Raw genomic sequence first — 25,445 nt, forward strand, 5'->3', positions numbered from 1 at the left:
CATTCACTTTAAGAGTGACTATTTTGCATATCATACTCTAGCATTGCAATGTGGAATGTAACTATTCTAATACAATGATGATAACTGACCTTTAAATGGAACTTCGGCTTTAGAAACATTTGATTTGAGCGGCAAGACAACCCCATCAGGTAAGTCCTTAAACTTTTATATCTCCCTTTTTCCACTTGTGGAAACTAAGACTCAGAAAAGTGAAATGATTTGCTGAGGGTCTCATTTTAGCTAGGAAGCAGAGGTAAAATTTGAACCTGCCTTACAAACTTCAGGCCCAGAAAAATTATACTAGACTTGAAAATACACGCTATTACTCTTAAACATTTAGTATTTAACTCAGCAAGCATTTATGAAGTTCCTACTATAGGGCAGGCACTGTACAAAGCCCTTCCAGGGATAAAAGGATAAGATCCTCTAGACCATAGGCATCCAATCTTTGAGCTCTTCTGGGCCACATTGCCTAACAAAAACTTGTTAAAGGCCGCATATAAAAATTAATATTTATGCCTACTGTGTAACCCATATTACCAATGAATATAATAATAAAATGTAATAATGTCCCATGAATTGACTTTGAGGGACACAGAGGACTACTGGTTGGATACCAAGGCGATGGGGTTAAGTGGCTTGCCCAAGGTCACACGGCTAGGTAATTATTAAGTGTCTGAGGCCAGATTTGAACCCAGGTACTTCTGACTCCGGGACTGGTGCTCTATCTACTGCACTGCCTAGCCACCCCTGGATACACCTGCTCTAGAGGGTCCTCAACTCATTTGTAGGTTGGATGCTTCAGAAATTAGCTACTTGGCCTTGTTTAAAGTTAACCTGTATTGTGTGTTGTTGGAAAAATAATATATTTATTAAATAAATAAAAGTTACCTTGTGGAATCATTTTCCTAAGCTTATAGATCACTGGTCCCTTCTATTGAACTTTTATGTAATATTAGTCAACTAGTAAATACAGTAAGTTCAAAGAAAGGCATCAAGATGATCTGGCAAAAAAAAAACAAAAAACTAGCCATAAAATGTCACACACATAAAGAGTGGGCCCGGATAGAGAACATGTGGTCACCACCACTCTTAATGACCTTTCTCATCCAAAGCCCTCATACTGCTCCACTGCTCCTTGTAGCACTTATCTTTGAATAACCTGCTAGCACGTCAAAGCTTCCTTTGTGCAATGATGTTGCTATCTCATAGTCGCCAAGAGAAAGTATGTGCTTTTGTTCCCTAGATGTGTCTCGATTGTACCTTGAATTCTCTTGGCCTGACAAATTCAACTAAGTTCATCTGTGATCTGGGTTTGACACGTTTAACTTTTTAAAGGCCTTCAGAAATGTGATCAGTTTTTCCTCAGTCAATGGGCAACTGGCAACTGCTTTTCCAATTCAGTCGGAATGCTTCACATTACCTAAAAGAATGACAACATAGACATTGGACATTATTAATACAAGATTAACCCTGTTGTCTACCCCTTGATTTCTTTGGTTACATCAATGGAGGAGAGGGAAGCTAATCTTTCCTCCTACTACATAAGACAAAAGTAGAATGTCTCCTGCCCTCAAGGAGCTTACATTCTAGTGAAAGTGGCACATACACATAAAAGTATATATATAAATGTAATCATGTTTGTGAGAGTTAAGAATGATAGATTTAGAGCTGGATGTTACAGCAGGGTCCATCTAATCCAATTCATATTTTATTTAAGGAAACTTAGAGCTAGGGAGTTTAAATGAAGACCATATAGTGTCAGAGGTGGTATTTGAACCCATATCCAGAACTTTTCTTACTCTGCACTCTAGTGGGAAGATTCACCTCTTAGATTACCACAGAAAGAAAATGATTCTACCTCTCTTCTGGATATGACCAACCTCAACTCCACCCCTACAGCAAGATATACCAGAGCAAGAAAACAAAGGGCAACTCTGCTATACAACAATACAACAAGGAAGTCCATTCCCCCCAAGACAACCAAACTTCTTTCTACTATTTATCTGTCAAAAAGGAAAGCCCAGATTCATGTATTTTAGAACCCTGAACACATAGTAAGTGCCTAAAAGATGGTCTTTCATTCAGTAAGAGTCTCTCTCATGTAGGACCTGAGCCCCACAGCTAGATGGTAGAAAAAAGATTCAGAACATTCTGTGCTTTTTGACTCCTCTCTACATACCTCCCTCTTGCAACTCTATTCGTGCAGAATAAAGCAAGCAAACCAAAGTTGTTAAGATTGATCAAATCTTTTTCTCAACTGGTATTAGTATTCATTAAACAAATTATGAATAAAATTTAAGAACAGAGAAACCTTGGGTTTAACATGGGCTCCCTTTTGCACATGGAGATAGCCATTTTATCTTATACCTATTCCACCTAATGGAAAATTGGATAATTAGTGGCTGTCACCTCCTTTTCCTCAAACTGTCTCATGTGACCATGGAAGGCAGGGCGTGGTAGTAGATCCAAGGAGCTCTGCCACCGACCAGATACCAGTCTCTCAAAGAGTCCCAAAATCAAGCACAAAAGACTTTTCTCTACTAGAGGAAAACTGGTCTCCAGTCCCCTGCTACAGAGGCTACTGCAAAATAAGTGAGACAGTTGGAAGAAGCACCAGCATTGGGTTGGGGAAGAGGTAGAGGTTGCAAGGAAGTCTGTAGTAACTCACTGTAGATGGTGGTACATCCACTGAATCTTGAAGGAAGGAATTCTGTGGGGAGCAGAAGTTGAAAGACATTTGCATTTCATATCCTCCATACAGAGGATAGCCTGTATAAAGTGACAGAGGGGGAGATGGAATTTGTAGTTGCAAGGTGGGCTATAGAACCAACTTCCTGAATGTTCCCAAGAGAAGTCTCTTCAGACTCCAGGCATTTCCACTGGCTATACCCTATGCCTATTCATTTAATAAACATCGGGCACTACACCATTCATACCATATGTAGAACCATCAGTTGCAGCAAATACAGAAATTTTGAATGCTGTGGATAAGTTCACTGACCTTGACAGTATACTTTTCAGAGATGTACACACAAATGATGAAGTTGACACATGCATTGCTAGAGCCAACTCAGTGTTCTCTGTTTCCAAAGGAAAGTGTGAGAGAAAAGAGATATTAGACTGACTACCAACTTGAAGGTCTATAGCATCATTGTGCTGACCTCATTGTTTTATGCCTGTGAAAACCAGACAGTTGACACATGCCATGCCAGGAAACCAGATCCCTTCCATTTGAATGAATTGTCTTAGGAAGATTCTGAAGATCATCTGGTAAGATAAGGTACACTAATGTCCTTTCTCAAGTTAAACTGCCAAGCACTCAAACTGTTGCAGAGAGTACAACTCTTTTAGCCTGGCCACATTGTTCAAATGACAAATGTATGTTTGCTTAAAAGACTTTTACAGAGAACTCATGCAAGGCAGATCTCATAGGGTGATCAGAAAAAGTGATACAAGAACACTCAAGGTGTCTGAAGCACTTTGGAATCGATTATGAGATATGGGAGGCACTGGGACGAGGACCACCCACGACTTCATCAAAGAAGGTGCCGTGCTCTATGAACAAAGCTCAAAAGAAATGTGAGATGCACAGATTTTTGAGAATCCACCCCAAATTTTCACGTAACCAATTTTGCCTGATTTGTGATAAAGCATTCCAAGCTCATGATGGTCTAATCAGCTACAGTCAGACATACTGTACCTTGACTCTAACTTAATGGTGAAATGGAAGGACAAAGATCAACTATGAAACCTGGTATGGACGAGGCCCTGTGCTAAACTCCAGGGATACCAAAAGAGGAAAAAGTCTAATTGGGCAGTCTAATTGGGGAAAGGTGGGGGGGAAGGATAACAAAGGAAACTCTAAACAAGATAGAAAGGAAATAATGAACAGAGGGAAGGCACTGGAATTAAAAGGAGCCTCCCAGGGGAAGTAGTATTGTGGGGTTTACAGGAATTTACAGGAAGCCAGGGTGCAGAGGAAAGTGTTCTAGACATGGGGGATGGTCAGAGCAAACACCCGAATTGGAGAGATGAAGAATGTTACCAGGAGGCTTTTGCAACTAGATTGAGGATTCAGTGAGAAAGAAGGCATAAGAAGACTGGAAAGGGAGGAGGAGGCTGGTTCATGAAGGACCCTGAAGGTCAAACAGATTTTGTATTTGCTTCTGGAGACAAAAGGGAGCCACTGGAGTTTGTGGGGGAAGGAGGAAAGGGAAGATGAGGAGGGGTAATATGATCAGACCTGTGTTTTAGGAAAAATTACTTTAGTGACTGAATAGAGGATAATTGGATTGGGGTAAGACTTGAGATAATTAGGACTCCTCCCCTAAGAAGGTACTGCAATATCCCAGGTCTGAGGTGATGAGGACCTGCACTGAAGTAGAGTCAATATCAGAGAAGAGAATGGGGTATATTGGAGAGATGGTCCCAAGGGGAAATCAGCAGGGAAAGTGAGAGGAGTTCAAAATGAAAACTAGGTGTTGAGTCTGAGAAACTGGAAATAGTGTGAGGCCTGGACAGTTTTAGGGAAGGTGGGACAGGGAAGAAGTTGGAGGGTTTAGGGAGAAAGTTGAGTTCAGTTTTGGATATATTGAGAGTAAGGTATCTCTTGGACATCCAGTTAGAGATATCTGAAAGACAGCTAGAGATGTGAAAATTAGAGGTCAGCAAAGAAGGTGAGGTAGAACTGGTAGATCTGAGATGGTAATTAAATCCACGGGGATTGATGAGATCACCAAGCAAATTTGCATAGAGGAAGAAGAGAAGACCCAGAAGAGACTCTTGAAGGATCCTTATGATTAGATGGTGCTGTCTGGAGAAGGAGGATTGAAAAAAGACAGAGAAATGGTCAGAGAAAGAGGAGGAGACTGGAGAAGGGGGGGGGGGAGTTCCCTAAAAACCTAGAAAGAAAAGAATACCAAGGAGGAAAGGGTCATCAGCAGTGTCAAAGGCTTAAGAAAAATCAAGAATAGGATCTAGAATGCTCTCATTCCTCACCCAAGAATGTGTGACAAGGAGTACTATGTAATAAAATTATAAAGGTAGATCAGTCATTCAGTCAGCACTATTTAATGTCTACCGTGTACTAAGTCCTGTGATAAGAACTGTGAGTCAAAGAAAGATAAAATATAAGCCCTATCCTCAAGGAACTCATAGACTTATGAGAGACAACATGGAAACCACAATGAACAAAATAAAAGATACATTCACTGAAAACCTACCCACTCTTTTATCTCCTTCTGCTGCCTCTTGGCTAGTCCATGAACAGCTCCATCTCTCAGCTCTGGCATTTCTCTGACTTTCCCCATACCTGGAAGAGTCTTCCTCCTCATCTTTACCTCCAGACTTCCCCAGCTCCCTTTAAGTCTCACCTGAAGTCCTGCATTCTACAGGAAACCTTCCTTAGCCATCCCCTCTGAATTCCAGTGATTTCCTTCAATTATTTCCTATATATTCTAAATGCAGTTTACTTTGTATATATTCATTTGCATGTTGTCTACCCATTCCATTGGAAGCTTCTTGAGACCAGCAACTACTCCACTTGTGACTTATGTAGTGGGGAAAGGTTTTGGTTTCCCTCTTCCCTAATGATGATAACAAAGGGGAAACAAGTACTTGCCTGCTAATGCTAATATTTTATCTCTTGCTTCTTTTTGCATTCCAGCACAGTGCTTAATAAATATTTATTGAATTTTGGTTGACTGATTAACATAACTCTGAGTGCCCTAACTTTAGAGCTGAGTTACTGAACTAGAGGAAAGGGTCTGATGCTTTGCTAGTTAGGGGATCTTAACACTTAACCTCCCTAGAACTTATGAGTCTGTTTCCTCAATTGTAAAATGAAGATGTTGGCCAGACAGTAGCTTCTGGGATAAGAACTCACTATTTAACAGAAACTGCTGAGAAAACTGGAAAATAGTATGGCAAAAACTAGGCATAGACCCACATCTCACACTTATGCAAAATAAGGTCTAAATGAGTACAGGATGGTGATACCATAGACTGGTTAAGAGAACAAGACATGCTTTATCTGTCATATCTATGGAGAGGGCAGAAGTTTATGACCAGAAGATAGAAAACAATAAATTTCAAAATAGGTGATTTAGACTATATTAAATTTAAGTAGTTTTCCATAAACAAAATCAGTACAGCCAAGATTAGAGGAAATGCAGAAAGCTGGGGAATGATTTTCACAACTAGTGTTTCTGATAACTAACTCATTTCTAAAATAGAGAACTGAGTCAAATTTATTAGCTTACAAATCATTCTCCAACTGAGAAATGGTCAAAGGATATAAACAGGCATTTTTCAGATGAAGAAATTAAAGCTATTTATAATCATATAGAAAAATGATACAAATCATTATTGATTAGAGAAATGCACATTAAAGCAATACTGAAGTACAACCTCACACCTAGAAGATTGGCTAAGATGACAAAGAATCAGTATTGGAGAGGATGTGGGAAACATGGGACATTAATACACTGTTGGTGGAGTTATGAACTGATTCAACCATTCTGGAGAGCAAATTAGAATTATTTCCAAAGGGCAATAAGTTGTCCATACCCTTTGATCCAGCAATACCACTACTAGGGCTGTATCCCAGAGATCATTAAAAAAACAGGAAAAGTCCCACATGTAGAAAAATACAACGGTTCTTTTTGTAGTGTCAAAGAATGTTGTAGAGTACTATTGTTCTATAAGAAATCATGAATAGGAGCAGCTGGATGGCATAGTGGATAGAGCACTGACCCTGGAGTCAGGAGAACCAGACACTTAATAATCAGCTAGCTGTGTGACCTTGGGCAAGTCACTCTTAACCCCATTGCCTTAAATAAATTTTAAAAAGAAATCATGAATAGCCAGACTTTAGAAAACCATGGAAAGACTTGCATGAACTGATGCTGAGTGATGTAAACAGAAACAAGAGCACATGGCACACATGAACAACAACATTATGAGATAATCAACTATGGTGGAGCCAACTCCTCTTGGCAGTTCAATGAGCAGGGACAATTGTGAGAGACTTATGGAAAATGTCATCCACATCTAAAGAAAAAACGATGTCTGAATATAGAACAAAGCATATTATGTTCATTTTTAAAAACTTCCTTTATGTTTTTTCTTTCACAAGGGTTTTTTCCCCTTAGTTCTAATTCTTCTTGTACAACATGACTAATATGGAAACATGTTAAACACGATTGTACATGAACAACTTTTACCGGAGTGTTTGACCTTATGGGAAGTGGGGGAGAGAAGGAAGGGTGTCTCGAAAAATTATGAAACTCATAAACTTGCAAATGGATAAATGTTACAAATCACCTTTGTATGTGATTGGAAAAATAAAATGAAATATATTTGTGAAAAAAGGAAAAAAATGAAGAGGTTATCCTAATTGACCCTCTCTCTATCTCTGAGCCTGTGGAATCAGAGCAGGCATGATGAGCTCAGTCTGGGAGGATACGAAGTGGTGAAGGGACTAGAGATCACAGAGTGATGACAAAGACCAGGGTCAGGAAGAGTGCGACTTAGATGGAATAATAAGAGGTTGGATAAAGGATTTCAGGGTTCTGAGGCTTGGAAATGGAGCAGTGAGTATTGTTGAGATCAAGGCTGTGGAACTGGTCCTGGCCATGGCTGTGGCTGTGGCTGAGGTAGAGAGGAGGTGATGAAGGAACTCTGACTGAAGTCAATTTAAAGTGTTAACCTTCTTGGATAATAACTATCTGACCCATCAATGTTCATGGGGAATAGTTCTTAATTTAGTATTGTTGTCTGTTATTAATACTATTTATTTTCATTGTTAATTATTACTTAATTGCATTTACAATAGTAATAGCTAGCATGTAATTACTACTTTAAAGCTTGCAAGGCATTTTATGTCTGCTTTCTCATTTGATCCTCACCAAAAATTCCATAAAGTGGGTGGGTCTATTGTCCCATTTTACAGATGAGGTTCATAGTAGCACCTACTGAGAATAAGCCAGAGAGAAGTTAGGTGGTCTTCAGACTCTACGTCCAGGGGGCTAACCACCACTCCAACAAAACTGTCCCAAAGATTACTTCATTTACCCTCAGTACCAATTAAGTCTTTGTGCAGTGAGGGTGGGAGAAAGGTGAGGATTCTCCACAGAATCACAGAACCAGAGTGGAAAGGGTCCTCAACATGGAGTATCAAATAGGACTAGAGAGACAGGAATCAACTCCTGCCTCAGATACTTACTTGCTGGCCAAATCATCTTTCAGTTTTCAGTTTTCTCAACTGTAAAATGAAGAAGTTGGACAGAGGTTTCCAGGGTCGATTTTAGGTAGAAGCTTGTGATACCTGACAAGTGTCCACTGATCATCTAGCTAATCTAGCTAAAGATAACCTGGGGAGGTCTCAAAGCTCCAGAATGGACTTCATTGTGAGACTTCTTTTCTTGATTGAACCAAAGTGGAGCAGAAATCTATCTTCTACAAGTTCCTGTCACTGTTGCCTTGGGAGCAGATTGGGAAAAAAAAGGTCAAATCTTTCTCTCCCTAAAACTCCCTAACATGCTTGAATGCAAAAAAAGCCTTGGCTTTCTTCAGGGCTGCTCCTCCTCAGGAAGCCTCTCCTGAGTCCCATGATTGTCTGTGGTTTTCTCCTCTCCCAATGATACTTCCATAAATTCTGGACTTTTTCCAACCCAGGAAGAGGTCCCCCACCCAGGAGTTTAGAGGTAACTGTGATGGGTTGAGGTGTCTTATGTACTGTTGTTCATGGAAGAAGGGACTGGTCCCTGAGCCCAGTCCTTATGAGCATATGTTGAGAACTCCTGATCCACTCCTCAATTTGAATAAAGTGAGAACCCTGTTTCTGGGAGAGTTGCAAGGATGCGTGATAGAACTATCTTGGAGAGACTTCAGAGCCTGTGTAGATAGTCTAATGTTCCTGGTTCTGATCTGTTGATCACATAGTGAAGAGGAGCCTTGTAGATTGGCTAAAAATCAGGACTTTCTCTTGGTGCTACTTCTTCCTAACTGATGATGAAAGGGATGGGGCCTTCCCTATTCCTATCCAAGGTCAACACATGGACCCAGGAACACAGGCTGCCACCTTGTGAGTCTCAAGAGGTCAGAAAACAAGCCAGGAAGAAGTCCACACAACCCCCTCCCCCATGGACCCCATTCACTCTTGGATTTCTCATGGATCATCTTTTGACCTTTTAAAACTCCTCCTGGCCTTCCCTCTGTTTCACCACACTGCCTCTCTCTAAACTTTCTGTGAATGACAACCCCTACCCCAGACAAAGCATCCACCTGAGACAACAAACAGAAACCTAAATTGGCACAGTTAAGGTGCTTCACAAATGGGGTTTTCTTCATTAATTCATTCTCCTGGAATCTCCCACAATGCCCTGCCTCTATGGGAGCTCAGCAAGTGTGCGTTGGTGGGGATAATACATCTTAATATTAAATTTCAGAGGAAAAGAGACAATCCAATGCTCCTCAGAGTGGGGAAGGCTAGATAAAAGACCCTATGGAGAGCATAGTCAGGAAACCGGTCACAGCAGAGAGCAAGGGACTGCAGATAGTCCACCTTGTATCACAAAATGCTTATTGATATTTTTCTTTTCAGTCCAAGTTGCTTTTCAAAGACTGGCCTGCCTTCCACTCTCCTCTTCCTCCAATCAGTTTCTCTCTTTTAATCAAGGATTTCAGTTAAGAAAAAGTCAAGATCTTGGCCTTGTTGTCTGTACGTAATCCCCATTTTCTACATGTCATCCACCACTTCTTTTCCAAGAGACCAGAGATATCCTTCGCTGTCGATCCTTTGAAGTCATGATGGTCATTGTATTGATCAATGGTCTTCATTTTCAAATTCTTTTTTAACCCTCTCCTAATAGAGACTAAGAACATGTGGCCCCCAATGATGGGCGCCATAAAGCCATATGTACCAAACACAATGCTGCCTCATCTCCCCCCTGCCTCCCCAGCCTTTTGCTTGTTCCAGGGTATCTTATTGTGACTGATACCTCCCACTTTTGATATCACCTACATGACCTTGAGCAGCCTCAGTTTCCTCCTCTGCAAATGGGGGGACTGGACCAGCTATCCTCTGGATGCCCTTTCAAGAGCTATAGATCCCAGGGCTCCTGCTTCCAGCTCCCCAGGCCCCCTGGAATCACAGGAAACCCACATGGCCCTTACAATTTGTGGGGCTGGAGATGGTTGACTGTGCCCACCCCTCCCCCAGCTCTGGAAACCAGAGGCCCCAGAAGCTCCCAGGCAGGCTGGCCCGCCCTCCTGACACCAATTCTCACCTGGCAGTCACGTTTGTAGGTTTTCTAGGTGTGCGCTTGGGAAACGAGCCGCCTCTTTTGTGTCTCTTGCCCCTCTAAGCTTCATAAGTTCACAGTGGAATCTCAACTGCTGTCAACTCACAGTTGGAAAACAATGAGATTATTTTAGCCCTTGGTGAGTAAATACAGGTCTGTGTAAGTCTGTTTGCTCTTCCCCCTCCTGCTCACAGCTGCCTGGCCCTGCCCTGCGTCTCTGGCGTAGGGGGCCTCCTATCCCCCTAATCCCAGAGCCCTCCATCACGGTGGGCAGTCTGGCGGCTCCTGCCTTCAGGTTCATAGCTTCTTGTCAGCTCCGACCCAAGACAAGGCTCAGCAATGACATCCCTGCTCCAGGGAGCTGAGAGTTCTCCTTCCTAAAGCCTCCCCAGAAACCTATAACCAGTGGCTTTAGTGGAAGTCCTGGGGGCTCCCACCCCTGGACACACACACACACACGCACACTCTCCTCCACAATCACCATCCCTTCCCACCTACGCCCCAACTAAGCCAACCTGTCCCTGCCCCAATCTGGCAAATGAACAACCACCCTCTGCTCAAAGAACCCAAGAAGACACTCTCCCAGGAAACCAAACAAGCCCAATTTCTCTTTTCTTAAGATGCGTAGAGACCCTTCTCAGTCCTTCGGCTGATTGATCCCTCTCTGACCCACTCTTTTTTCTCCACCATCCTCTTTGGGACAGATTCTAACTTTATTTCTAAAATGGTGGCATCCAGAGATGAATGCAATATTGTAGCTATCCCTGACTAGGAGAATGGCAGTAGGATTCAAGTGGAAGAAGCTGGGGCTTGCTTTTCAAAAATGATGAGGACATGGAGTGGGTGTGCCTTGCCCCGGATTAAGACCACCGACTGTCCTTCTGTATCTGGTTCTGGTTTGCTCATCATTTGATGAAGAGTTCAACCCTGGCTGTGTAGCCCAAATGGGGGGGGGGCATTCAATCACCAAGGCCAGAAACTTAGTTTGGTTTCATTCTTATCATTTGTCTTATAATGAGAAAGACAGACAGACAGTAAGCATTCATGAAGTATCTACTATGTACCAGACTTTCGGCTAAGTTCTAAGGCCAAAGAAAGGCCCTTGGGGGCATTTGGATTGTGCTCCTAGAGGTGGAACTGTATAAAATAAATTTCATTGAAATACAGTTAGTAAAATAATTTTGTGGGTCCCACATTAAGTACCCTTTTATAAATGTTAGATATTATAACAATGATGATTATGCTTATAGTACTGCTTTTCAATAATATATGGAAAATGTCAATATAGGACTCTATACACATGAATATATTATTTGCATAGCTAATTGGAATTCAAAAAAAAATTTTTTTTAAGTTCCCTGCAGGGTGGTTAGGTGGCGCAGTGGATAAAGCACTGGCCCTGGAGTCAGGAGGACCTGAGTTCAAATGTGAACTCAGATACTCAATAATTACTTCATAATAATAGCTATGTGGCCTTGGGCAAGCCACTTAACCCTATTGCCTTGCAAAAACCTAAAAAAATAAAAAAATAAAAAGACCTCTGCCCTCAAAGAACTCATAGTCTGATGGGGAGATAACAGGTAAACAACTATGTACAGCAAGCTTTATCAATGGAATAAATAATATTGGTCAGAGGGAAGGTACCAGAATGAAGAGGGACTAAAAGAGGCTTCCCTTTGGTAAAAAGTGGGAAGTTAGCCGAGATGCGAAGAAAGTCAGGGAAGCAGAGAGTGGGGATGAGGAAGGAGAGAGTGCCAAGGATGAGAGGTGGGTAGAGAAAATGCCTCATTCATAGAAGAGCAAATAGGTCAGTTGTCTACTGGATTACTTGACAGCATAAGTGAATGGGAAAAGTAGGGGAGGGAAGCAGGTAATGAAGGCCTTTTTATGTTTTTTCATAGAGGTAATAGGGAGCCAATAGAGTTTATTAAATAAGGCGGTGACATGGTCAGACCTGAGCTTTAGGAAAATCCTTTTGGTGACTGGAGGATGGATTGGAGTGGGATGAGACCGGAGTTAGGTAGACACCCCCTAGCAGGCTATTACAATTATGACTGTATAGTATACTAGTGTAGTATATACTATAGTATACCAGTATAACAGTTTGCGGCAGGGGGGGGGGTCTGCCCTTCTCCCCTCTGGGTATGAATAGATGATGGTCTGCACCAGAGTGCTGGAGGTATCAGAGCAGAAATATTGCAAAAGCCAAACTGGCCTTGACAGCAGATTGGACATTGGGGATAAGGGACGGTGAGGAGTCCAGGAGAGCTAACCTGGGGAACCAGGAGAATGGTGTTGCCCTCTATGATCATAGGGAAGTTAGAGGTGGGGAGGGTTTGGGGCTAATGAATTCAGCTTTGGATATGTTGAGTTTAAGACATCTACAGAACAGACAATTTCAGATGTCTGATAGGTAGTTGGAGATCCAAGACCAGAGGTTAGAGAGCAATTAGACATGGATAAGTAGATTTGAGAATCAACAGCATAGAAAGAATTGAATCCGTGAAGAGATCACCCAGAAAAGTGGTAGAAGAGAGAGAAGAGGGCCCAGGACAGAGATCTGCAGTTAGAGAGTGATCCCCAGGAGGAAAATCCAGCAAAGGAGATGGATGGAGCCAAGGTGAGAGAGGGAGGAGAACTGGGAGAGCGAAAGGGTGTCCAGAATACTTAGAGACCAAGAAAACCACTGGATTTGAAACTACTACCTGATTCGGTACTTTTGAAATTTCAGTTGAATGACAAGATTAGAAGCCAGCCTGTAGGGAGTTAAGAAAAGAGCCAGAGGACAGGGTGTGAGGGATGAGGAAAGGCCCCCATAGGAGGTGGTCCATGTTAAAGGTTCTAGGAGATGGAGATGCCCAAGAACATTCCAGTCACCACAAGCACCTTGCTGTAGTTGGGTTGTTGAATGAATGATTGACTAAAGGAAAGAATGAGGAAACCCAAAGTCCATCAAAGAGCTGTTGTTTTAAGAGGGACTCCTTAGTCCCAAAGGTTTCACTTAAATGCCCCACCCAGAGCTTTTCGAGAAAATCCTAGGAAACTCCCTGTGTGTTGGCAGGTCCTTCTAAGAAGGTGCAGAGTGAGTTTTATGGACAGGGCTTAACTATCCTGAGCGACTGAGTTTCCCTGGGCTTTCCTCTTTGCCTTGAAACCTTTCATGGTGACTACTAGCCCCATCCTAATTGTCTGCACTTAGTTACAGAGAGCCTCTTAATTGGAGAGCATTGTGCTAAATGCATGTAATCAACCAATCAATCAGCCAGTATCTATTAATTGTCTACTATGCACCACAAACTGTACAGGCACATAGTCTATCACACAAATACTGTTCTGGTTCAAAAGCAACACGCCTGCAAAGCATTCTGCACACTTTGAAGTGCTCTATGAAGATCAGGTATGATTAAATAGATTGATGACTTATTTTAAGACTCAGATAGATCAGATATGCTCAGCCCAGGAGGCAGGAAAATGTCTTGAAGATGAAATTCTGAAGATGCAAAAGGAACTGATTCTGATAAGGACGAAAGAGTCAAACTGGTTAAAGAGGCTAATGTGGATGCAAAAGGAACTCAACCACCAATGTCAGTTTTTAAAAGACATTTAGAGAAGAAGGAAGGAAGGAAGAATAGGTGTCATAGGATAGTGAGTTCTGTAGATGTCTTAAACTCAACATATCCAAAGCTGAATCCATTATCTTTTCTCCCCAAACCCTTCCCACCTCTATGAACTCCATAGGATAGATCCCTCTATGAACTCCAAAACACATTGTTTCCAAGAATTGCCCAGAGATAAGGGACTTGCCAAAAATCACCCAGTTAGGATATGTCAGAGTCAAGATTGAACTCAGATCTTGCTGGCATCAAGGTCAGTTTTTGATGAGAGCATGCCAGGTTGAATATCATCTTAACAGTATGAATGCAAAAGGTTCAAAATGATCACATATTTAGAGCTGGAAGGGATCGAATGTGTTAAGTAATCAGTCCTTCACTTTACAATGCAGGTCCATCTGGTCCAACCAAAGCGAAAGCATTTGCCAAAAATGTTTTCGTTATTAAGAATGAAAGTTGGAGGTTCGAAAATGATCAGATACTTGTCACAGTTCCAGCCATAAAAGATGCTAAGTAGATATTCGGCAGCATTATTCCACGATCCATTGAGTAGGTTCCAGGGAAACCAAAGAGTAGAATAGACTACCACAAGACAGGTTAGGTTAGTTTTATCCAACTGATAATGATTTGTTGCCTAGTACAAGGGGAACCATAGTTCCATACTTTGGATATATACACTTGAATGTGGAACCAAAGAACTAAGACTGAATGTCTCTAAGTCAAAATTCCTAAGCCTGACAATACCATGCTTTGGATGGAGGGTCTCTGGTTTCCACTAAGAAAAATAGCATCAAGAACACCAAAGCTTGAATATGTGTATATGTGTGTGTGTGTGTGTGTGTGTGTGTGTGTGTGTGTGTGTGTGTGTGTGTACCATATGGAGGAAAAGAACAGAATCAAAGAAGGAATACTTTGGTTAGTTAGATCATTGATGGCAATGAAAAGGCAAAGCAACTCAGTTCTCATTTAGTTTCTGCTTTCTCTGCTGAGAAAGGATCAAAAAAAGGAAAAAAATAACAGATAGATGCTAATGACTTGGAAGAGAATGGAGATGGTTAAAGAGTTCCTAGCTGTCCTTAGTTCCAGTTACTGTGATGAGTGAAATAGATACCATGGGTTGAAAGAACCAGTGGATGAGATGTTGTCCACCATCTTTGAAAATATGTAGAAATTGGAAGAGATCTAAGTTGCTTTTGAACCAGAGCAGTATTTATGATTTAAAAAAAGAAAAGAAAGTAAATTAAGTCTTCAAACTATAGAGCAGTAAGTTTGACTTTGGCTATAGGCAAAATTCTAGAGCATAGTTATTTTTTAAGATTTCATTGACTCCTGAGACACTTTATAACTCTAAATGGTTCCTTCTAAGATTCTTTTCTTTGTTTGTTTTATGCTGTATTCAGTGTTGAGATTGACTAAATTTGAGTGACCAAGAAAAAAATAGCTATGTCAAAGCTACAATCAAAACGTTGAGCTCCAGGCCTGCATCTCTAGATGCCCAAGGGCTTTCATCTCCAGCTGAATGATCTAGAGTCATTTCCCACTCAACAGGTCCAAAAGAGAATGCATATTTTCTTCTGCCCTTCTAACCACACCATCCTCCCTTCACACAGGCTCACAGCCTTGGAGTCATCCTTCACTCTTCACTCTCCCTCTTCCCCATATCCAACCAGTCATCAAGTCTCATCATTTCTACCCAAACAGAATTCCTTGTATCCATCCTCTTCTCTCCTCTCATGCAGCCTCCACCCTCCTTTAGGCCCTCACCACCTCTGCATAGACTCCTAATTGATCTTGCTGTCTACAGCCTCTCCCCTAACCAATCCATCCTCCACCCAGCCATTGAGTTGATATTCCTAATATGTCAGTCACTCATGTTCATGAAGACCCAGTAATAAGGCGTATTTGGAGATTTACCAGGTTAAACTTGGGTGGGGGCATAATGAGCCAAAGAAAGAATGGTGTACTTGGGATAGTCTCCAGAAAAGGAACCTCTGGGACCATCTAGTCCAAGACTTATTTATGGAGGTGGGGGTAGGGAGGGAGGGTGGTACTGAGGCCTAAGAATGTTAAGTGGCAAGCCCAAGATCAAACAAGTAGTAACTGGTAGAGCCAAAATTTAGACTTAAGTCATCTAACACCAAATGCTGTCTTCTCTCCATTGTACTTCACAGCTGGGAAATGGATCACTCAGAGAAAGGGAGAAGGGAATTATGTAAGCCCCCCAAAGCAGAATTTCAGGTGAGGAGGAAGAAGGATGTCCTGAGGCAAGCAAGAAATACACATGGTGTGTTACAAAGATAGTGAATAAAGGCATCTGGCAAAAACAGAAGGAGGCATCCAGGCTCTACAACCAAGGAGCTATCCATCCACCAATGCAGGTGTCAGTTCCTTCATTCCTTAGTTGAAAGTCTTCATGTAGGAATCTCTCAGCCAGATAAACAGTATCAAAGGATCATTTAGATCTGAAAAGAGCTCAGGGGTCATTATTTGAATTTTAACCCCCCATTTTACAGATAAGGAAACTGAAGTCCAGTAAAATGAAGGGACTTGTCCAAAGTGGCAGAACTAAAATTTGAACACAAATCATCTGATCATCTGGCACTCTCTCCTGTACCAGAGAGGCTATCCCTGACCTCTCTGAAAAACCTTGCTAGCTGGGGGAATCTGCTGAATTTGTACTCTCCTGGAACCCTTCCAAGATCAGTTCAATTTATCTTCCTTTTGCTCCCTCCTCCCTTCCACAGATCCCACATTCACATGGAAGAAAAACACCCTGATGTAATCCCCCTGCAACCCATTTCCACAACCAAAAAGGAGCAGGAGATGTTGTCTCTGGGCTGACTGCCGGGTTTTCTTGGGCCTCCTGTGCTCTTTGTCTCTAGGCTCTGAGTACAAGTCACCACTTGTCTCACAGTCAAGAGATGCCATCCCTCTCCTCTTTCAAATTAGGATTGGACATAGATATTCCAAGAAGCTTTCTTGAGTTAAAGGATGGTAGAATCAAGATCCCTCGAACAGAAGCAGCACCCACTGAGAGGTGGGCAGAGCACTGGACTTGGAGGCATTTATTTGCTACCTCTATGGCCTCTTCTCAGTTCCTCCACCAGAAAATGAGTTTAACAACTAGGATCAAGAAGACTTAAGAGTCAGGAAAACCTGAGTTCAAATCTTCCATTTCCTAGCTGTGAGCAAGTCACCTTAAGTCCCCTGAGCCTCAGTTTCCCCATCTGTAAAATAGGGATAATCATTGTAATCATCTCACAGGATTGTTATAAGAATCAGATGAAATAACATGTATAAAACACTTTGCAGAATGTAAAGTGTCATAGAAGAGCTAGCATTTCTGTTTTATTATGATTATGATTATTATAATACCTTTATATTATGCTTAAGAATGAGAAAGGATAGAGAACAGGAGGGATTGGGGAGTAAACTGCTTGGGTCTGTGTTTTCTGCCAGAACCCAGTGACTTTGTTCTCTGTGATCTGCCTCTCTTTCTAGAAGAGGAGGGAAAGAAAGGAGTTAGGGATCATTTCTCTGCTCTCCAGGTCATTTCAATGAATAAATTGTTCCTGAAGTCAAGAACTGAAGAAAGATCTCAATGGGAAAAGAAAGAAGGATCTAAAGAAACCAAGGGCAATCTGGAGGTCAGAGAGTGAAAGAAAAAGAGAAGAAAGGAGAGAAGGAGAAGGAGGAACTTTGTGGAAGTTAGGTCTGAAGTTCTTTCCAAAGAGAAGGAAGCTGAACCCTTTGAGGAGGAAGGAAACACAAGTCTTCTAAAGGATCCCATAGGTAAATGAGGAAATGTCTGTATAGTTCTTTGGTGTTCAGTCATTCCATCCAGGTGATACCATTTGGGATTTTCTTGGCAAAGATATTGAAATAGTTGGTCATTTCCTTTTCTAGCTCATTTTATATACGAGGAAATAGAGGCAAATAGGTTGAAGTGACTTGCCCAGGATCACACAGCTAGTAAGTGTCAGAGATTGGATTTGAACTCAGGCATTCCTGACTCCCAGGCCCAGCACTTTATTCAGTGCACCTACTAGCTGTCCAGAAGGTCCTTGATAAATCTTAATGTGCTCTATGGCTATTGCTGCCATCGTCATTTTTGGTATCTGAGGTGGTACAGTGGATAGAAATCAGGAAGATCTGAGTTTAAATCTGTATTCAGACAGTTATTAACTGCATGACTCTGGGCAAGTCACTTAACCTTATTTGTGTCAACTTGGAAATAGAGATGATACTTGACCCCCCAGGGTTGTGGCATGGATTTTTATCCATGTTTATCTATGTTTATAAAATTCTCTACAAATGTTGAAGCCATTGTTATCATCGATCATTTAGAACACAGGTGTCTTGACCTTTTCACTCTTTTAGTCCACCTCACTCAATAAAGACTTGCCAAGGGTGCATATAGAATTTAATATTTGTTTATGACCATAATGTAACCCATATCATCAATAAGTATAATAATAAATGTAGCAATTCCACAAGAATGGGCTTTATGGGTCTCATTCGGCCTGTGAGTCACAGGTCATGGGCCTATCTAGAGCCCCACAGCTCAAAATTAGGAAAACCAGAAATCAACACAGGTCTTTTGCTAGCTAAGAAGATGATGGGTGAGAGGAGGACAGAGATTTCTGTAGTTTGTTCAAAGGTAGGTTGGAGAGGCTCCTGGTAAGATAGGAAATGTGCTCACAAGAGCCAGGGAGAATATGCTGCCCTAGAGTCTTGCAAATCAATCAGCTGACCAGTATTTATGAAGTACCTGCTTATTGCTGGCATTTAAAGTTGGAGAGAAAATGGGTTGGAAAAGTCTTAATTAAACCCTTAACTGTGGGCCAACCCCATTGTTAAGCTGGAACATGTGAAGTCACTGAAAAATCTAGACTTAACACAAACTTCAGAATTGCCACCTAATAAGGAAATGGATGGAAAAAATAAAGCCAGTGTCTTGAGTGATTTTGGGAGGAGATGAGAGCACTAATGTGATGGGGCATTAGCTAATGGGAGTGTTATCCTGGGAGCATGGGTAGTGTTCTGCCTGTTGCATGCCCATGTGGAGGTTTTGTGGACCTGCTTTTGGAAATCCGTGATGAGATAAAGGAGAAGAGCTTTAATTTACACTTCAGAGCAGGTGCAAATATTCACTGACTCTTCCCTGTTGGATTTCTGGATGATGGACTGCTAGGGCAATCTTTTATTGTTTTTGTTGTTTCAGTTGTATCCAACTTTTAGGGACCCCATTTGGGGTTTTCTTGGCAGAGATACTGGAGTGATTTGCCATTTCCTTCTCCACCTCATTTTACAGATGAGGAAACTGAGGCCAACAGGGTGAAGTGACTTGCCCAGGGTCTCACAGCCAATATGTATCTGAGGTCTGATTTGAATGTAGGGAAGATGACTCCAGGTCTGGTACTCTATCCACTGTGGCACTACCTAGCTGCCTGCATTTTACAGAAGAGGAAACTGAGATCCAGGGAAAGTAAGTAGTCAACTTATAAGTCAGAAGTGGCAGGGCCTGGGGTCTAATGGCAGCAGTATGTGATGGAGCCGGTTTAATAGCGAGGATCCAACCATTACCAAATGGTAATTCAGAAAAACTGTTATTTTCTATAACAGACTGGAATACTAATAACTACTGACATTTTGTAGCTCCCAAACCATTGTACACTTCATCGCATTTGAATCTGTCAGCCCTGTGAGGAGGGTGCCATTATTAATCCCATTTTTAACACATGTATAAATGAAGACTGAGAGCAATTAAGTAATGTATACCAGTCATACAGCTAATAAGTGTCAGAGGCAAAATTAGAACTCAGGTCTTCATGATTCCAGTCCTAGTCCCTTAGCCATTTTACCAAGCGGCCCTTCAAAAGGAAGAAAAGTTTCAATTCAAAAAATTGTTTCTATTTTACCTTGGAATATATATGAAAAAAGGAAAGACAACCTGGATATAGTGATAAAGAGCTGGCCTTGGAGACAGCAGGAGCTGGGTTCAGGTTCTACCTCTGACTAATTGAACCCTTTCTCCCACAGTCTTTGACAGAGACACACACACACACACACACACACAACAGTATAAACCACAATCCTGTTGCCAAAGTTGGGACCACAGGAGGAAAGGTGGAGCTGTCTAGGGTTACGTCTGTGGCTCTTCTCCTTAGAGAGGCCTCCAATTCCACCATGGCGGAAGTGACTTAAGAAAAATGCTGAAGAGCCTCAGAGATGTGGGTGGATCTTACCAATATCTCTTTGGCACATACAATAGAAAATGTGACTATCATCATCTCCCCTGATTAAAGACTACAAAAAACAAGCTTATAGAATGGGAAGGGAAAACCAAAGTCTATTAAAAATGCTTGTTCTCCTTCCTTAACAATTGAAAGTGAAAGCCCAAAGGGTAAGGATTCTGAATAGCACAAAGACCAAAACAAACAATTCTACTTCCATCAAAAACTCCATTATTGCAGATGCCAAAGTGATTTTCTTAAAGCCAGAAGACTCCTCCCCTCCTCAGTAAACTCCAGTGGCTCCCTATTATCTCCAGGATCAAATATAAAATCCTCCACTTGGCACTGAAGGCCCTTACCACAAGGCCCCTTCCTGCTGGGATGTGGTTGACTCTGGCCTCAGGCTCTTTGGACTAGGCCTGTTAGAGTACTCAGGTCACTCGGGTACCCCGAGGCTCTCGGGAGTGTCCCTTTTCTTTGCATTTGACTTGATTTGGCTATGTTCCCCCTAATTTGAGGGGGTCAGTAACTTGCTTGCCAATTTTATTTAACCAGCTAATGTCCATTGGCTTTCATTTATCTCATAGATAGATACAGCAACAAGCAGACAGTCCCCCCCCCCCCAACACATTGTGGATATATTCCACCATCTTGGTCTCTGGGTTGGGATTGAACTCAAAATTTTGAGTACAATAATCCCACCAAATTCATTTAAGATGGCACTGTTGCCATTTTTTCTTGGGCTATGTGACCCCCCCCCAACTCTGCACTCTTTCCTCTTTTTGCAATTTTTTTTTAAAATTACATGTTCCCATGCCAATAACTTTCCATATCGAGACTATATTGTAACAAATGCGGTTTTAAAAAATAAACATGGGGCAGCTAGGTGGCGCAGTGGATAGAGCACTAGCCCTGGAGTCAGGAGGACCTGAGTTCAAATCCACTCTCAGACATTTAATAATTGCCTAGCTGTGTGGCCTTGGGAAGTCACTTAACCCCACTGCCCCTTAAATAAATGGGAAAAAAAGTAACATAAAAAAATAAACATACATTTTATTTCATACCTGCGGGTTAACCAGTTGCACATTATTTTGGTCATTATGGATATTGTTCTCTGGTTCTGCTGACTTTGCTCTGGATCCAATCATGCAAGTCTCCTCCACTAAAGTGGGAGCCCCTTGAAGGCAGGGGCATTTATTTATCTTCTATATATCTCTAGCATGAGGCACAAAGGAAGCTTGTTGACTGGTTTCTTTTGGAATATCTTTGAGTTCCCTAAATATATCATTTCACACAAATCAATAATATAGGTGGCTCAGTGGATAGAGGCCTAGGTCTGGAATCAGGAAGACTTCAGTTCAAATCCAACCTCAGGCACTTAGCTGTGTGAACCTGGCCAAGTCACTTAACCTTGTTTGCCTCAGTTTCCACATCTGTAAAATGAACTGGAGAAGGATATAAAGAAACTCTTCCAGTATCTTTGTCAAGAAAACTCCAAATGGGGTCACAGAGGGTCAGCCACCACTGAAAAATGATTATATCACAACACTTTTCCATACCACAATTTGTTCCGTCATTCCCCAGTTAAAGAGCATTAGTTTTGTTTCTTTTTCTTTATTCCATAAAAAGTGTTGCTATGACTTCCAAGGTGCTTTTTAGCACTAAATCGCTGATCCTATGATCCCTTCTAGCCCTAAATGCCATGAAATTAAGGTGGGGCCAGTTGATGGTGGTTATTGGATGCCAAACCAGGAGTCTGGATTAGAACCAGTAGGCAATAAGGGACCATCTTATTTTCTTAAGCTAAGGAGTGACATGATGAAAACAGTATTTTGGAAAGATTAATTTGACAGCATCTAGGATGGGCAGGAATGGGAAGAATTTGGAGGCAGAGAGACCAGTTTATAGCCTAAACTGGGGAGGTAGCTTTAGGAATGCAGAAGAAGGAATAGATCCAGAGAGATGATAAAGAAAGAATCAATGAGATTTGGAGAAGATTCAAATTGGAAGAGCCAAAGACCCCTTGTCTATGTCCAGCCTGGATTTGGAGGCATGTGGGAAACTGGTGGCATCTACTGGGATTGAGAGCTGAGTTGAGGGGAAGATGAGTTGGCAATACCTTCACTAAAAATACACTGGAGTCTGGAGTTTGGGGAAAGGCTGGAGATGGAGATTGGAGAATTACTAGACTTCCTGGCTCCATCACTTACTGCTGCCATTAGACCCCAGGCCTTGTCACTTCCGACCTATAAGTTGACGACTTACTTTCCTCGGATCTCGGTTTCCTCTTCTGTAAAACGGAAGATCACATGGCCTCTGAGGAGGCCTCTTACAGCTTTGCATTTTGTTCTGTAGCTAGAGAACCTAAGTTCCTTTTCCCTTTCTGTAACTTGTGTCCTGAAAGGTCCTGGTTTCTTCCTGTGTGGAAGGTGGGAGATGGGTGAGATAATTCTGAGGTTTCTTCTAGTTTGAGATGGGTAGTACTTGGAGAGTTTCCTCTTAAAAGCTTTTTGTTGATGAGTAAAGAAATGAAAAATATTTGTTGATTGCTTCTTGTGTGTCAATTGGATAGCAGTGGTTTAGTGGAAAGTGTGCAGGGTTTGGAGTCAGATCAGTCAAATCTCAGTAACTCTCACTTGGGGCCTATGTGACCTTGGGCAGGTCATTTCCTCTCCCTGGATTTCAGTTTCCTTCTCTTTGGACTCGATGTTCTTCCCAGACTCAATGGTCTCTGAGGTCCCTGCCATCTCTAGAACCAGAATTCTAGAAATGGGAGTAACTTTGATAGGAGGAGGACCCTGGGGAGATTAGGAAAGGTCTCAAGGAGGTCAATACCCTTGAGTTGATAGGAAAACCAGGAGTTAGAACTTGGAATGATTAACCTGGGGAAGAGATATGTCTTCACATCTTTGGAGAGTTGTCCTAGGAAAGAGAGCTCAACCTTGTCCTACTTGGCCCAATAGCCCTGGAGCATTGGGGAAAGGTACAAAATAGCTCCTACCAAGGAGAGATAGACCAACTGGAATGATCTAGCTCAGATGATGGCAGACATCTTGTAACAGGAGGGTTTCTTGAGAAGGCTACCTTGTGTAGGTAACTGAATCTAATACAATAATACTCAAGAAAGATCTTTTTTAAAAATACAAAAGCAAAGTCCAGAATTAGCAATGATGACCTATTGTTTGCAGAGCCTGTGATACCATTCATGGAAGCATGAGTTTCTTCCATGTGACTGAAGACCCCTTTGCCTTGTAGGGTCTTTATGGGCGGCTGTGGTTGGAAGGAGTTACCCTACAGAATGAGGAAGGGCTTCACTTTGGGCTCATGCTGGAACCTTCCCCACCTTGGGAAAGTGAGCCAGCCGGTCCTTGTATTCTACTGGCAAGGCCTTTGAGACAGCAGAGCCATTTGGCCACCTCAGTGAGACATTGGATGGACTCTTAATGGCAGACTATTACTAATGATTAAATATTAATTACATCAATTAAATAGTAATACTAATAACAAAAGAAGTGGTTCACCACACCCCCCTGCCTCCAGTTTTGGCCCAGACTGGTCTCCAAGCTCACGCAAAGCACCAGGGGATCTTGGATGGTGGGGAGGGAGGGAGGGTGTGAGGAACAGTCTCCAGTCTCCTTCTTAGAGCCTGAAGCTAAGCCAGTCCAGCTGGCTCCAATCGAGGTCATGCAGCTTGCTGTTTGAGGTTCCATCACATTCCCAAACATTTCATGTTATTCGATCATCACTTATAAGCCAAAGAGATCCTGGCTTGATTAAAAAAAAAAAACCACCTTTAATTTTAGAAAACATGGAGACTCCATTCTCTTTCCATGTAACCCAATAGGGAGGGCCCATGGGCTTACAGGGCCTTGGGACAATGGCTACACTCACCCTACTTGCCATTTTTTTTTCCATCAATAGCTTTGAATTTCCCGTCTTTTGGGATTTGACTAAATCGGGATTATCCTGGAACAGCTAAGCAGCCTGGGCTAGTTGTTGCATTCCAAATACTGTGAATGTCAGCATCTTATTCAGGACCAAGGTTTCTTAACCTCTTCAGGGACCAGAGCTCTCAAGGGATTTTCTCTATTTGTTCATTCGTATAACATGCCTTTAAATAAAAACTTTTCATTGATTCCTTTTTTTTAGATCACCTATGTTTCCCATCCCCCTTGCCCTCCTTCTCCTTCTGGAAAACATAACAAAAAAAGATAACAAAGAATTTTTTTTTAAAAATAGTTCAGAGAAATCAAAATACCAACCGAGCCCAACCCCATATGCAGTGTTCCATTCCCTTAGATTCAGAGAAAAAAATGGAATTTTCTCTTCTTTGGCCATTATAATTTTGTAGCCTTCTGTTTTTATAGTTCTATTATTTCATCATTGCTCAACATGGGTATATTTTGTTTCCCTGGTTCTTTTTACATCATTATGTTTTACCTCAGTTCATTTAGGTCTTTCCACGTTTCTCTGTATTCATCAAATTCAACCTTTTTTTTTCATACCACAGTTTGTTTAACCACTCTCCAATCAAAAGATATATATTTTCAATTGCCTTAATTATAAGTGGATCATATCAGAATATCATAAATTTGAGTGTATATGGGAGTTTGTTTTTTTTTTAACCATTGCCCTCTCTGTCAGGCAATGCTTAGGCTAAGCCTCTCTGGTTCAAAGGGTAGGGACATGATAGTTATTTTCCTTATATAATTCCAAATGGCTCCCTAGAATGGCTGTCTCAGTTTACGTCTCCACCAACAATGTACTAGCTTACCTGTCTTTCCATAATTCCTCCAACCCTGATTATTCCGACGATTCAATAATTATTTATTAGGTGTCTACTGGAGTGTTTGGTTCTGTGCTACATGGACATAAATGACAGACAAAAATGAAACAGTTCCTGTTCACAAAGAGCTTCCATTCTAATGGGGAAGAATTATATAGACAAAAGATAGGTTTTATTAAAAAAATACAGAAGTAGCAACTTTGGGACTGGGATGCTAAGGAGGGTGAGGAAAGATTTTTCTGTAGGATGGGGCATTTGATTTGAGCTTTGAAGGAACTACAGATTCTCAGGGGTGGAGGTGAAGAGCGAGGGTATTCTTGGCATGACGGACAGCCCGTGTCAACACAACAATCTGGAAGGACTTGGGAGAGTTCCATGAATCCAAGCCTGTTGCTGAACAAATATTCCATGATCCCGCCTGTGGAAAGGGCAGACTCCCCCATCCCAGAGCTAACAGGGACCGGCTAGCCACTGACCTGTCCCTGAGCAGGAATCCCCATTGAAT

Source organism: Macrotis lagotis, chromosome X (assembly GCF_037893015.1).
Source record: "Macrotis lagotis isolate mMagLag1 chromosome X, bilby.v1.9.chrom.fasta, whole genome shotgun sequence".
In the NCBI taxonomy this organism is placed as follows: Eukaryota; Metazoa; Chordata; class Mammalia; order Peramelemorphia; family Peramelidae; genus Macrotis; species Macrotis lagotis.